At 37.8% G+C, this 16,094-nt stretch overlaps 1 non-coding gene across 1 annotated transcript; it reads right to left on the minus strand.

The window, feature by feature from the left end:
• Nucleotides 1-323: 323 nt before the first annotated feature.
• LOC122114781 lies at nt 324-426 on the minus strand. The gene has a single exon (XR_006148646.1). It is a non-coding gene; the product is annotated as a U6 spliceosomal RNA (small nuclear RNA).
• Nucleotides 427-16,094: the final 15,668 nt, after the last annotated feature.

Genomic DNA, 16,094 nt, shown 5'->3' on the forward strand with positions numbered 1-16,094 from the left:
GAGGCATAGAATTCCGTTGGTATAAATACCACATTTTCTTGATCCATTCATCTACTGAGGGGCATCTGGGTTGGTTTCAGATCTTAGCGATGGTAAATAATGCTGCAGTAAACATAGTTGTGCTGGTAGCTTTAGTGTGGTCTTGTTTGTGATCATCTGGGTAAATGCACAAAAGTGGGATTCCTGGGTCTTAGGGGAGCTCTATGTGGAGTCTTTTGAGGAACCTCCATAGTACTTTCCAAAGGGTTGAATAAGTTTACACTCCCACCAAGAATGCAGTACAGTTCTCTTGTGGCTACATCCCCTCCAGCATCTGTTGTTGTAAAAGTATGGAATGGTTCAGGAATTTGCCTGTCATCCTTTCTCAGGGGCCATTCTAATCTTCTCTGTATTGTTCCATTGTTAGATTACTTGATGCTGAATTGAGCGTAGAACATTTTTTATATATAAAGTGTAATTGATTTTCTTAAACTAGACAATTCAACAAAAAGTAAGCTCAAAAGAATTGCCATGAAATTTTAGAACCATGTACTTCTTACATAAGCACACATTTAAGAATAAAGACTGACATGACAAAAACAAAATAATTCCAAATATTTGTTGTTCAAGAGATGTGTAAGAGGAGGAATTCAATTATTTTATACAAGGCACCTCTCATAATGAACACTGAAGCAAGTGTTAAGGTTTTTTTAAAGTTTTAATGTTTTAAACATATTTAATTTTGGGAATTTGCTTATATATGCCAAAACTAGGACTGTTTGGCAGGACATAAATTTTTTTTTTGGGGGGGGGGAGTCTGGGCGTGGGGCCTGAACTCTGGGACTGGGCGCTGTCCCTCAGCTCTTCAGCTCAAAGCTACTGCTCTACCACTTGAACCAACGTGCCAGTTCCAAATTTTTTCTTTTTGCTTATGTGGTGCTGAGGAATCGAATCCAGGGCTTCATGCATGCAAGGCAAGCACTCTACTACTGAGCCACCTACCCAGCCCCAGGTCATAAAACTTTTTGATAAATTATTTAAGATTTATGGTAGCAGACATATGCTACTAAGTATGTACATTTCAGAGTTTATAGAAACTTTACTAATGAGAAGTTGCAAAGTCTTTGTGTAAAGGAGCAGAATAAAGAGTTAAGACTTTTAACTACATAGTTTCTATTAAAAATATAGGGCTTCCTTATTTTATATGTTAGTGAGGAACAAATGATGATATAAGCCATATACAAATGATGAGATGAGCCATAAATAGTAATCTTAATGGGTAACTTTAAAGACTGCTCATAGCCTATAAAACTCTTGTTGAACATCATAATCTTAGGCAGTTTTAAATGTACAGGAATATGAGAAAATAGTAAAATCTAATACGTAGTACCCTTCAAATACTGAAAACACTGGTAATTGTTTTGTTTTTCATTTTATTAATCATTAATATTTAATTATTGGTTTTTCTTCTTTGTAGCATTGTTTTCCTTGTTGTAATATAATACAACTTTTTGTAATCATCATTATGAAGTACTTGGAGAAGGTTACTGGGATGGCCAAACCATTTTTTATCATGCATGTGAATTTACGAAGAGGAAAATTAAGAACAAAATATTTATTTATAAAGTTATCAAGTGGAGTCTGAATCAGGAATGTTGATAAATGTCCACACCTAAAATCTTACCCAGAGGCTGAAGCAGTGATTCTAAAGCATTGAGGCCACAAAAGTGAGTGACTGTATTTAGTTTTGTTTTATATTTTGATTTTGCTGGTAATGGGGCTTGAACTCTGGGTCCTAGGTGCTGTCCCTCAGCTCAAGGCTAGTGCTACCACTTGAGACACAACACCACTTCCATCTTTTTCTGCTTATGTGGTGCTGAGAAATCAAATCTAGGGCCTCATGCATGCAAGGCAAGCACACTAACACTGAGCCACCTTCCAAGCACCTGACAGAATGTTTTTAAAAAAAATCAATTATTCAACATTTGCTTTCTGCTTTGGGTTATGTTATTAAATATATGAATACCTTTTTATATCATTGTGAATTGTCATACTTCTGAATTTATACTAACTTCAACCACTTTATCCTTTTCAAAGTCATGAAATAGCTCAGAGTTTGCTTCCATGAAGATTGTTTTTGCATTTAAAATTTCTCCTGAGACATTTTTATTTTTAACAAAATAACTTTATATTTCATTTTGATGGGTTATCATACATCAAATACCTTCAAATGTATATGTAGAGTCTAAAGACAGCAGTATGAATATTCTCATACTGCTCTTGTTTATTTGTTATGCACTTTCAGTATTGTGATATTTCTCTTTCTCTTTCACTCTCCCATTTCCTCTCTTTCTCTTTCATGCTTCATGTCTGCTGCTCTTCTATGGTGAAAACTTTAAAAACTTGAAAAAGGAAATCAAAACAGAACTTAGAAAATGGGAAAAACTCCCATGCTCCTGGATTGGAAAGATTAACATCGTGAAAATGGCAATACTTCCCAAGGCTATCTACAAATTTAATGCGATACCTATCAAAATTCCAACCTCATTCTTCAAGGAAATAGAAGAGGAAATCCAAAAATTCATATGGAATAATAAAAGACCCCGAATAACAAAAATGCTCCTCAATGGAAAGAACACTGCTGGAGGAATATCAATACCAAATTTCAAACTCTACTATAAAGCCATAGTAATCAAAATAGCTTGGTACTGGCACAAGAACAGACCTCAGGACCAATGGCATAGAATTGAAAACCCAGAAATGAACCTAAAGACCTATAGTCATCTAATCTTTGATAAGGGAGCTAAAAAAATAGAATGGAAGAAAGACAGCCTCTTCAGTAAATAGTGCTGTCAAAATTGCTTAACTACTTGTAGAAAACTAAAGCTAGATCCTTATATATCACCCTGCACCAGAATCAACTCCAAATGGATCAAAGTCCTCAGAGTCAAAGCAACACTCTGAAAACATTACAGGATGGAATAGGAGAAACCCTAGGTCTCCTTGGCTCTGGCCGAAATTTTCTGAATAGAGACCCGCAAACACAACAAATCAAAGAAAGGTTGGACAAATGGGGTTGCATGAAGTTGCAGAGCTTCTGCATGGCAAAGGACATAGCTAGCAAGATCAATAGAAAGCCCACAGATTGGGAGAAGATCTTCACTAACCATACAACGGACATGGGTCTCATATCTAAAATATACTTGGAACTCAAAAAATTAAATCCCCCAACAATAAATCCTCAAAGAAACAACTGCCCAATAAATAAGTACGCTAATGACTTAAAGAGAAACTTCTCTGAAGAAGAAAGAAGGATGGCCAATAGACACATGAAGAAATGCTCAACCTCCCTAGCCATAAAAGAAATGCAAATCAAAACAGCATTGTGATATCACCTGACCCTATTATGTCCCTCCCCTACAGTATAACCCCTGCTTTCACTATATTTGATGTCGGTATAATTTGTGGAGGGGAAGTGGAAAAACAAGTCGTTTAAATAAGGATACAGGTGGACCTGTTGCAACAATGAGAAGTACAAGTTGTCATGTCAAAATTGAACTTTACAACTTGGGGGGGGGAGGAGGGGTGAGAGGAAAGATGGGAAGGAATAGGAAGGGTAAACAAAGGAGGAGGCTACAATGCTTGATAAGAAATGTACTCACCGTCTTGCCCATGTAATTATAAACCCTCTGTACAGTATTTTCACAATAAAAAAAAAAAGAATTTCTGCTGATCTACTATTATCCTTCAGAATCCACTGGTTTTGTGGGAACATGATAGCGACCATCAGTTACCCTTGCATTCTTTAAGAGTTATAACAGTGACGTGATGTTATTCATTTCTATTCTAAATGGCAAAACAACAGATCTAGGAATTCCTTTTCACTTTTACTACTGTTATAAATTTTATCTCATAGGAATCATTGAAATGGATAGGATACTTTTAACCTCTGACCTAAAAGTTCGTTTTCTTTTTTCTTTAACCAACGACCTTTTTATGTAATTATAAGTAAATACATGTAATGAAAACAATGCTTTTCTGTGAAAATTAGACCAAATATATTCAGGGATGAAATACAAGGTAATGGGGGAAGTGATTACAAAGGATGCCCATCATAGAGCACGGAACCTCAGAGCAGTTTATCATGTACACTTTGTGAGAATGACAATGTGCTGGGAACTATAGATTAAATCATTGAACAACTGATATAAATATATACACATATATTTATATATATATATTTATTTTTAAATGCATATATGTGTGTATATGCCCTTATGTATGTATACATGCATGTTACTATACACAAAAATACATACATACACACATGTACACATGCACACATGGAGAAAGACACATAGTTACAGACAACACAAGTTTCACTACTTGTTGAATATGCCTTAGACATAATGTTTGGAATCAAATATGTTGAAGATGTATTTGTCTCTAAAAATTCTTTTACCACTCCTATTTCTTTTTATAAAGTAATTTATTAATTTATATGATAGTCCTATTCTTACGGCACACTGGAGACAGGTAACTTGCCAAACACATGAAGCAGTTTGTTATGTACTCAATACAAGCTCCACCCCAGTGTAGACCTTGAACTCTGGGCTTAGGCGCTGTCCCTCAGCTCTTCAGCTCAAGGCTAGTGCTCTACCACTGGAGCCACAGCACCACTTCCAGCTTTTTCTGTTTATGTGGTGCTGAAGAATTGAACCCAGGCCTCATGCATGCAAAGCAAGAACTCTACCACTGAGCCGTCTTCCCAGCATCTCCTCTTATCTCTTCAAATGGGTAGGTTTTGACACATTCGACTTTCAAAATGCAGTACAAGTGATAGCAAGCCAATCGGAATCTCAGTAAGTAAACGTCATATGGCGTCTCCTTGCTCCCCAGGGAATGCTAGTTCTTGTAGACACTCTCAAAAACCAAAGTAGCAGGAAAATACCCTGGTACAGAATAAAGTTATAAGGCTTTAAATGGCATTCTTCCTTGAGTTCTTTTCCAACAGCCAGCATCAATTCTTTAGCAGATGAGGGAGTCCTCAGAAGATTGGAGCTCAGGTCAACATTTAACAAACTCATGTGAAAAGTCCTATGTGAGAAATGCTGACTGAGGTCTTGCTGATTTCATGGTCAAGAAAATAAGACAAAAGGAAAGTATTTTAATGTATTAAAATTTGAGAATAATTTGTAACCTGTCAATAAATGTGTAGAACACAATTATACCAAAATGACAAAAAATGATGTGCATGTGAATTACGTGCTCTTAGACTTGGCGAGTGATCTTAGGTGTGTCTACACAAGTAGAATCAGCACAAATCAATCAGGATTTCTTCATTTAAGATACAAGGAAAGGATACAGGTTGACCCATTGCAACAATGAGATGTACAAGACACTCTATCGGGGGAGGGGGTTGGAGGGAAGAGTTGGGAGGCGTGAAGGGAAGGGATGGTAGGGGAAAAACCAAGGAGGGGGTAAAAATGCTCAATAAGAAATGTACTCATTACTTTACATATGTAACTGTAAACACTCTGCACAGGACATTTACAATAAAAATATGTATTAAAAACATACAAGGAAAACTTCTGTACTTATCGGAAGTTGTATTTGTCACTCAATATCAGTAAGGTATCAGTTTTAGGATCACAGGCATATTAAAATTCTGGATGCTCAAATTCTCTACATAAGCACAGTCTATTATTTACATTAGAATCTGCCCACATCCTAGTGTAGTGTAATTGCAATGAAAATTTTTACTACATTCTATGTTTGTAATAAAAATAAAATCATATGCACTATCAACTGATGCAAATTTTTTCAGATAATTTTTTAGTGTGAAAATACTGTAAACAGAGGATACAATTACATGGGCAAGGAAATGAGTATATTTCTTACCAAGCATTTTTGCCACCTCCTTTGTTTCCCCTTCCCATCCCTTCCCTTCTCACCACCCCAGTCCCTCTCCTCTTTAATCCCCCCCCGCAGCCAAAGTTGTAAAGTTCGTTTTTCCATATAAAGTCTTGTACATCTCATTGTTGCAACACGTCCACCTGTATCCACATATAAACAATTTGTTATTCCCTTTCACCTCCACAAATTATATTAACATAAACTACAGTGAGAGCAGGGGTTATACCTTGGGGAAGGGACATAAAATGCAAGAAACAAATCATCTTATAAATATGTTAGAAACAATAATAAGAAAAAAAACCCATTTGAATCCTTACCTTAGGGTTCATTTCATCAAACATCTACTTATCTGAACGTTTCTGCTGTCTCAGACGTATACTAGGGATTGCAAGTAAGGGAAACCATGAGAACTATGTTTCTTTGGGGCTGTCTTGCTTTACTCAATATATTTTTTCCAATTCTTCCCATTTCCTAACAAATGGAGCAATGTCATTCTTTCTGATGGAGGCATAGAATTTCATTGTGTATATATACCACATTTTCTTGTTCCATTCATCTACTGAGGGGCATCTGTGTTGGTTCCATATCTTAGCCATGGTAAATAATGCTGCAATAAACATGGTTGTACTGGTAGCTTTAGTAAGGTCTTATTTGTGATCATTTGGGTAAAAGCCCAAAAGTGGGATTGCTGGGTCATTGGACAGCTCTATGTGGCGTCTTTGAGGAACCTCCATACTAATTTCGAAAGTGGTTGAACAAGTTTACACTCCTACCAACAATGCAGTAAAGTTCCCTTCTGTCCACATCCCCTCCAGCATCTTTTGCAATTATATTTCTTGATTTAGCCATTGGAACTGGGGTGAGGTGATATCACAATGTTGTTTTGATTTGTATTTCTCTTATGGCTAGGGAGGTTGAGCATTTCCTCATGTATCTATTGCCCTTCCTTCTTTCCTCTTCAGTGGGCCATTAGCCCACTCATTTATTGCCCAGTTGTTTCATTGAAAATTTGTTGTCGGGGAATTTAATTTTTTGAGTTCCAGGTATATTTTAGATATGAGACCCTTGATCTTGCTAGCTATGTGTTAGCCATGCAGAAGTTCTGCAATTCCATGCAATCCCATTTTTCCAACCTTTCTTTGATTTGTTGTGTTTCCGGGTCTCTATTAAGAAAATATTGACCTGTGAAAAGGAGACCTAGGGTTTCTCTAACTCCATCCTTTAAAGATTTCAGAGTGTCTGCTTTGACTCCGAGGTATCTGATCAATTTGGAGATGATTCTGGTGCAGGGTGATATATAAGGATCCATCTTTAGTTTTCTACAAATGATTAACCAATTTTTCCAGCACTATTTACTGAAGAGGGTGTCTTTCTTCCATTCTAGTTTTTAGCTCCCTTACTGAAGATTACAGTGCTATAGGTCTGTGGGTTCATTTCTGGGTTTTCAATTCTATTCTAGGTATATTTTAGATATGAGACCCTTGTCCATTGTATGGCTAGTGAATATCTCCCAATGCGTGGTCTTCCTGTTGATCTTGTTAGCTATACCCTTTGCCATGAAGAAGCTCAGCAATTTCATGCAATCCCATTTGTCCAACCTCTCTTTGATTTGTTGTGTTTCTAGGTTTCTATTAAGAAATTTTAGGCCTGTACCAAGGAGACCTATGATTTCTTCTATTCCATCCTGTAATGTTTTCAGAATGTCTGCTTTGACTCTGAGGTCTTTGATCCATTTGGAGTTGATTCTGATACAGGGTGTTATATAAGGATCGAGCTTTAGTTTTCTACAAGTAGTTAACCAGTTTTGCCAGCACCATTTACTGAAGAGGCTGTCTTTCCTCTATTCTAATTTTTTAACTCCCTTATCAAAGATTAGATGGCTTATATGTCTGTAGGTTCCTTTTTGGGTTTTCAGCTCTATTCCATTGGTCCTGAGGTCTGTTCTTGTGCACGTATCAAGCTGTTTTGATTACTATGGATTTATAGTAGAGTTTGAAATTTGGTATTGATATTCCTCCAGCATTGTTCTTTCTGTTAAGGATTGTTTTTGCTATTTGGGGCCTTTAATAGTTCCATGTAAATTTTTGGATTGCCTCTTCTTTTTCGTTGAAGAATGCCGTGGGAACATTGAAAGGCATCACATTGAATTAGAAGATAGCCTTGGGGATTATTGCCATTATCACGATGTAAATCCTTCCAATCCAGGAACATGAGAGGTTTTTCCACTTTCTAATTTCTGTTTGATTTCCTTTTTCACGTTTTTAAAATTTTCTTTTTTCCACGTTTTTTAAATTTTTCATTATAGAGGTCCTTCACTTCTTTGGTTAAGTTAATTCCTAGGTATTATTGATTGTGGGACTATTATAAATGGAGTTGCTTTCCTGATTTCAGCCACACTTTTCTCATTGCTGCCATAGAGAAAAGCCATTGATTTTTGAGGGTTAATTTTATACCCCATTACTTTGCCAAAATTTAGAATCAGCTTGAGTCATTTGGGTGTGGAGTCCGTGGGATTCATTAAACACAAGCTAATGTCATCTGCTAAGAGGGAGAGTTTTATTTAATCTTTCCCTGTTTGGATCCCTTTATTGCCTCTTTTCTTATTGCTGTAGCTAGTCATTCTATTACTAAATTGAAGTGGAGAGAGTGGACATCCTTGTCTCCTTCCTGAGTTAAGATGAAATGGCTTTAGTTTTTCACCATTAAGTAAAATTCTGGATGTTTGTCATATACAGCCTTTATTGTATTGAGGAATGTTCCCTGGATTCCTAATTTTTCCAGAACCCTCATCACAAAGGAGTGTTGGATCTTGTCAAATGCTTTTTTCTGCATCTATTGAGATAATCATGTGGTTCTTATCCTTGCTCCTGTTGATGTGATGAATTATGTTAATTGATTTGTGTATATTGAACCAGCTTTGCAGCCCTGAAATGAATCTTGTTTGATGGTGCTGTATGAGTTTTTGGATGAATTGTTGAAATTGATTGGCCAGAATTTTGTTGAGAAGTTTTGCATTAATGTTCATCAAAGAAATGGGTCTATAGTTCTCTTTGTTTGATGAGTCCCTGCCTGGTATTGGGATGAGGGTTATGATGGCTTCATAGAATGAGTTCGGTAGTGAATTTTCTATTTCAATTCCATTGAAGAGTTGGAAAAGTATTGGTATTAGCTCTGCCATGAAGGCCTTATAGAATTCCGCTGTAAAGCTGCTTTTCTGAGATGGGAGGTCTCTTATTACTGTTTCTATTTCAGTGTTTGATATGAGCCAGTTAAGATGGTTTAACTCACCTTGGTTTGTTTCAGCATTTCGATATTGGCTTGGAAAACGTCTATTTCTGCCAGGCACTCTAACTTATTAGCATAATATTTTGAGAAGTATTCTCTTATAACGTTCTGAATCTTGGTTGTTACTGTGGTGATGTTTCCATTCTCATACCTGAGTTTATTTATTTGAGTGTGTTCTCTTCTTTTTCTCATAAGATTGGCTAAGGATCTGTCAATTTTTTTAATTTTTCAAAGTATCAACTCTTTGGTTTTTGGTTCTTACAATTTTTATTTTTGGATTCTAATTTGTTTAATTCTGGTGTAATTTTAATGATTTCTTTCCATATTGTAGCTAGGCGCCAGTGGCTCATGATTGTAACCCTAGCTACTAAAGTGGCTGAGAGCTGAGAATCATGGTTCAAAGCTAGCCTAGGCAGGAAATTCCATGATACTCTTACCTCAAATGAGACAAAAGAAAACTGTTAGTTGCTCAAGTGGTAGAGCACTAATCTTGACCTGAAGAGCTGAGGGGCAGTGTCCAGGTCCAGATTTCAAGTCCCACGACTGACAACAATTAAAAATAAACATTTACAAATAAACAATATTTTGACATGAATGTTAAATATACTAAAAATTTTTAAATCCTCACTGGATATATTAGTTTATATAAATATATAGAAGTGTTTTCAGGTTTTAGTTGTTTTTGAGTCAATTGCGTAAATCAAACATTTCTCATTCAATTCAACTATGTAGTTTTATAAACTTATAGGCCATAAGTATAAAATTAGCAGATATGTGATAGGCAGTGCTGTTTTAGGTATGTACCTTGGCATTCTAAAACTAAGACTTCTCCCCCAAAATCGATATGCCCTCTAACCTTGTCAGAGTTTTCATCTTATTGGAGCAAAAATGTATCATCGTTTGGAACAACTGTAACATTTTACATGTATTCCTCTTAGTTTAACAACCAAAACATTCAAGTCATCTGAACCATGCAAGTAATAACAAAATGTCTTCTGACCTTTTTATTCTCTTAAGAGATGAAAATCTTTAATTATACATTTATTTTTTTCTGCCTAAGATCCTATATCTTAGGAAGATCTTTTTGTGTAACCCTGTGTTCCTGATAAGAAAACCAGAACAAAGGCAATAATGAAAATAGCCAATGAAAATACTTGAAAGCAGTATTGCCATTTTCACTATATTAAGTCTGCCTATCCAAGAGCATGGGAGGTCTTTCCATTTCCTAGTATCTTGTGTAATTTCTTTCTTTAACTTTTTATAGTTTTATTTATTTTTTTTATTGTGAAAATACTGTAAAGAGGGTTTATAATTACATGGGCAACATAATGAGTACATTTCTTATCAATCATTGTAGACTCCTCCTTTGTTTCCCCTTCTCATCTCTTCCCATGCTCCTCCCCCCCCCAACCCAATTCTCCTTCCCCCCACCAAAGTTGTAAAGTTCGTATTGGACATAATGACTTGTATATCTCATTGTTACAATAGATCCACCTGTATCCCTATTTAAATAATTTGTTTTTTTCTCTTCCCCTCCACAAATTATATCAACATCAAATACAGTGAAAGCAGGGGTTACACCATGGGGCAGGAACATACAAAGCAACAAAGAACTAATCTTATAAATGTGTTAGAAACAATCACCTGAAAGAAAAAAGACATTTGAATGCTTATCTTAGGGTTCATTTCTCTAACATCAACTTATCTGACCTTTCTGCTTGACTCAGAATATACTAGTTTTAGCAAATAAGGGAAATCATGGGACCTAAGTTTCTTTGGGCCTGGGTTACTTCACTTAATATAATTTTTCCAAGTCTTTCCATTTCCTAACAAATGGGTCAATGCCATTCTTTCTGACGGAGGCACAGAATTCCATTGTGTATATATACCACATTTTTATAGTTTTCATTAAATAGTTCTTTTACATCTTTGGTTAGGTTAATTCTTAAATATTTTATTTTGGGGGAGGTTATTGTGAATGGGGTTGCTCCCTTTCTGCTTGTACATTGTCAGTGTACAGGAAGGCAACTGATTTTATGGGTTGATTTTGTATCCTGCTACTTTGCTGAAGTGATTTATGATTTCTAAGAGTTTGGGAATGGAGTTTTTGTGATCGTGAAGGTATAGTATTTTGTCATCTGTGAAAAGGGATAGTTTAACTTCTTCTTTTCCTATGCGGATCCCTTTAATGTCTTTTTCTTACCTTATTTACCTGGGTAAGGGTTCCAGGACTATTTTGAAGAGGAGTGAAGACAGTGGGCATCCTTGCCTTGTTCCTGATTTTAAGAGAATTGGTTTTAGCATTTCCCCATTAAGTATAATACTGGCTATTTGTCTGTCATAAATGGCTTTTATTGTTTTAAGAAATGTTCCTTCTATTCTTATTTTCTCCAGAGCTTTTACCATGAATGAATGTTGAATTTTATCAAAGGCCTTTTCTGTATCTGTGGAGATAATCATGTGGTTCTTGACCTTGGCTGTGTTGATGTGTAGGATTACATTTATTGACTTAAGTATGTTAAACCATCCCTGCATCTCTGGGAAGAAGCCTATCTGATCATAGTGTATGATTTTTTTTTATGTTTCTGGATTCTGTTAGCTAGAATCCTGTTAAGGATCTTTGCATCTGTGTTCATCAAGGAAATTGGCCTGTAATTCTATTTTTTGGTTGGGTCTTTGGCTGGTTTGAGGATGAGTGTGATATTGGCTTCGTAGAATGAGTTTGGGATAGTTCCCTCCTTCTCTGTTTCTCTGAAGAGCTTGAGGATTATGGCCATTAGTTCTTCTTTAAGGGTCTTATAGAATTCTGCTGTGAATCCATCTGGTCTTGGGCTTTTTTTTTATTGGAAGACTTCTGATTGTTTCTGTATCTCGTTGTAGGATATTGGCTTATTTAATGATTTACTTCTTCTTTGCTCAGTTTGGGCAACTTGTATTTCTCTAAAAATGCATCCATTTCTGCCAGGTTTTCTTACTTTAGAGAGTATAACTTTTGAGAGTAGTCCATTAAGATTGTTTTAGATATTTTGTGTATGTATTGTGAATTTTCCTATGGCATCCCTAATCCTGTTAATATGGGTTTCCTCTCTTCTTTTTAATTAATCTTGCCAACGGTCCATCAATTTTATTTATTTTTTCAAAGAACCAGTTTTTTCTTTGGGTAATTCTGGCTATGGTTCTACAATTTTCTAATTCATTAATCTCCACTCTTAGTTTGGTTATCTGGCTCCTTCTAGTAAATTTAGGTTGCATTTTTTTTCATGTTTTTCTAGCTATTTTAATTGCAACATGAGATAATTTACTTGGTCTGTCTCTATTTTCTTGATGTGGGCACTGAGGGCAATAAATTTTCCCCTCAGGACTGCTTTTGATGTGTCCTACAAGTTTCTTTGTGCGGTGTTTTCATTTTCATTGAGTTGTAGGAAATTATTTCTTCTTTGATCTCTTCTGTTACCTAGCCATTGCTTAGAAGTGTGCTGTTCAATTTCCATGTATTAGAATAATTTCTGCTGTATGCTTTGTTATTGAGAACTAGCTTGATTCCACTGTGGTCAGATAGGATAGAGGGGATTAAGTCGATCCCCTTGTATTTGCTTAAGTTCCTTGCATGAACTATGATATGGTCTATTTTGGAGAAAGTTCCATGAGCTACTAAGAAGAATGTGTACTCTGTTGTTTTAGGGTGAAATACTCGGTAGATGTCAGTTAATTCCGTTGAAGTATGGCCTCACTTAATTCAGTAGCTTCTTTTCCAATCCTCTGTTTGGTAGACTTGTCCTTTGGGGAGAGTGGGGTGTTAAAGTCTACTAGTATTATCATATTGGGATCTATTTTATTCTGTAAGTTTGAGAGTATTTGCTTAACATATCTGGGTGCACCAATGTTTGGGGAATATAAGTTGGTAATATAAGAGGGAACTGTCCTCCTCTTGGGTTGTTCCCTGTATTAATATGTAGTGTCCAGCCTTGTCTTTTTGTATTGATTATAATGAAAAGTTTATCTTCTGAGATATCAGGCTTGCTACACTTGCTTTCTTACTGGGGGCATTTGATTGGTAGATCCTTTTCCAACTCTTTACTCTGAGTTTGTTTGTATGTTTGGCTGAGAGGTGTGTCTCCTGAAGTCAACAGATGGATGGGTCATGTTTTCTAATCCAATCCGCAGTTCTTTTTCTTTTGATTGGCAAATTAAGCCCGTTAATATTAAGAGATAGTATAGAGAGATGCATTTTGATCCCTGTCATTCCCAATTTCCCTCAGTTTTTCTTCTTTCCTTTCCTCCTGTGCTTGCTCAGTTACATTTCTATTAATGACTGTCTGGGTACATGTCCCTGTTCCTGGTTGCTTTCTTCAGGTTGTGTTCCCATTCTTAGTATTCTTTGTAATGCTGGCTTAATGTTTATGTATTCATTTAGTTTTTATTTGCTATTAAAAATTTTCAGCTCTCCATCGAATGTGAATGCTAGCTTTTCCAAGTATATCAGTCTGGGTTGAAAGTTATTGGCTCTCAGGGCTCGTATGGTACTTTCCCAGGCCTTTCTAGCATTCAGTGTTTGTGTGGAGAGTTCTGCAGTGATTCTAATTTTTTCCCGTTTATTATAGCTCCTTCTTCATTTTTGCTGCATGCAAGATGGTTTCCTTATTATTCAGGTCTATCATTTTTACTATAATGTGTCTAGAAGTGTTTCTCCTGGTGTCTTGCTTGTTAGGTATTCTATATGCTTCTGTTATGTAGGTAAGATGTTCTTTTTTGAGATGGGGAAAATTTCACTGATTATCTTGTTGAATAGGTGTTGCATTCCCTTGCTTTGATATTCCTCACCTTCGTCCACTCCAATTATACAATGGTTAAATTTCTTGGCACTATCTGCTTGCTCTTGAATTTCCCTTGGGCATAATTTAAGTGATGTTTCCATATCTGTCATTGTTTGGTCCAGTTGGTGTATTCTGTCTTCTGTATCTGACACTCTACATTCCATTTCGTTCACTCTGTTAACTTTGGCTTCCATTGTGGTTTGCAAGGAAGAAATGGACTCATTTATGGATTTGGTGTTGGTTCTCAAAGTACTGATCTCACCTCTTAATAAGGTATGTATTGCCTTTATTTTGGCATTTTTCTCACTTCTGAGTGAGGTGTGTACTTCCTCTACTTTTGTGTGTACCTCGTGTTTGAGATCCTGCATCTCTTTCGATAGTTTGTCCCTGTGTTCTTTAATTTCTGGTCTATTTCTCGCTTTATTTTTTGAGTCATTGTCTCCAGCATCCCTTGGATGTAGCTTTTGTCTTTCATTCCTGCTTTGCTCTCACTGGGGCTCTCCCCTGTGTGGCTGCTGGCTATTGGGGATACCTTTGCTATCCTGGCTACTAATAAATCTTGTAATTTTTCTCTGTGACTTTCCCATGTGGGTCCAGGATTATTGGAGACTAATCTGAAATTTTGTTTTGGTCAATATGTGTCTGACTTTGCTTGGTTGTTGTTTCTGTGTTGGTAGAGAGAGTTTGTACCTGATTTCGGTTCTGTTGGGGGCCGACCTCCAGCTGCTGGTCTGACCCACATAGGGTTCTCAGCTCTTTGCTGTAGATCACTGGCAGCTCTCGTCATTGGAAGGGTTGAGCGGCCTAGACTGCTCTTGTTTGCTCCTACGGGTGCTCTTGCCAAGATTGGATGTGTTGGATGAACTCTCTCAGATGCTGGAGTCTGCTATGGGCTCCTGATGGTTTTTTTGTGGAGGAAAGGCTGGTTTTTGGGCTTGAACTCTGGGCTTGGGCACTGTCACTCAGATCTTAAGCTCAAGGATGGCATCCTACCATTTGAACCACAGCACCACTTCTGACCCTTTGTGCTTATGTGGTGCTGAGGAATCAGATCCAAGACCTCATGCACCCAACACAAGCACTCTACTGCTGAGCCACCTTACCAGCCTGAGCTCCTGCCTATTATCAGGTCCTGGTGGCCTGTGTTGTCTAATAACCTAGAATATATGGGTCGGGTTCTGGTGGGGTTTGGGCTTCTCTTGTCCTGAGCCCCCCTGGTCTTTTGCTCTCACAGGCGTGCTTCCCAGTGGGTGCAGTTCCTTGTTTTCTCCCCTCTGCTGAGGCTTATGCTCAGCTTCTGACTTCAGTTGGGAAAGGTTGGTTGTGTTGCTCAGGCACTAGATCCCCAGGCCTGGTCCCGGCCCAAGGGCTGGGGAACGCGGGTTGGAGATGTGCTGCTGTGTATCCCACCTAGGTTACACAGCCTGGGGTACACAGTTCAAATTTCTTCCACTATTGGGTATCTTGACCCAGGGGTGCTGTTCCTGGCTTGGGCGTTTAAGCTCCCTTCCAAGGGCGTTCTTGCTGTAGCCTGGTCAGCTGAGTGTGCTACACAGTTTGGTGGAGCTCTCGAACGGTTCCCAGTTTTAGTGGGTCCTGTGGTATAGGTGTTGGGGTAGGAGGTCTGGCTCATGGTCTGGGGATTCCCACCATCCCTGGTCTCTCTTGAGGGATACAGAGTCCCCTGCGGGGTACTCACCCTGGAGCTAGTTGTTTCTGTGTGATGTAGGTCGTTGGTTGCCTTTCCAATCAGAGTTCAGTTGAGGTATATGTGGGCTGGGCTGGGCGGTGGTAGCTCTGTGTGATTCTCTTCTGTCTCTGCCTAATTTGATGCTGTTTGGGTCTGCACCATGAGATGGGCCTCTAACCTCTGCCCAAGGGGTGGGGGAGGGGCCTCCGTGCAGGTTCTGAGCACTGGGGTTTGTCTGCATTTGCACTCTCTGGATCAACACCAGTTCCTTGCATGTCTTCTGCTCTGGTGTTCGGTGGGAGTCCCATGTAGTTCTGGGGTTCCTGCCATGGGGTTGAGGGGCTTTGGTGGGATGGAGCCTCTCTGCTCAGATGGAGAGTGAGGGGTGGGATCTTTGTTCAAGCTCCCGG

The sequence above is a fragment of the Dipodomys spectabilis genome, unplaced genomic scaffold (assembly GCF_019054845.1).
Source record: "Dipodomys spectabilis isolate Male_0828 unplaced genomic scaffold, ASM1905484v1 ptg000110l, whole genome shotgun sequence".
Classification (NCBI taxonomy): Eukaryota; Metazoa; Chordata; class Mammalia; order Rodentia; family Heteromyidae; genus Dipodomys; species Dipodomys spectabilis.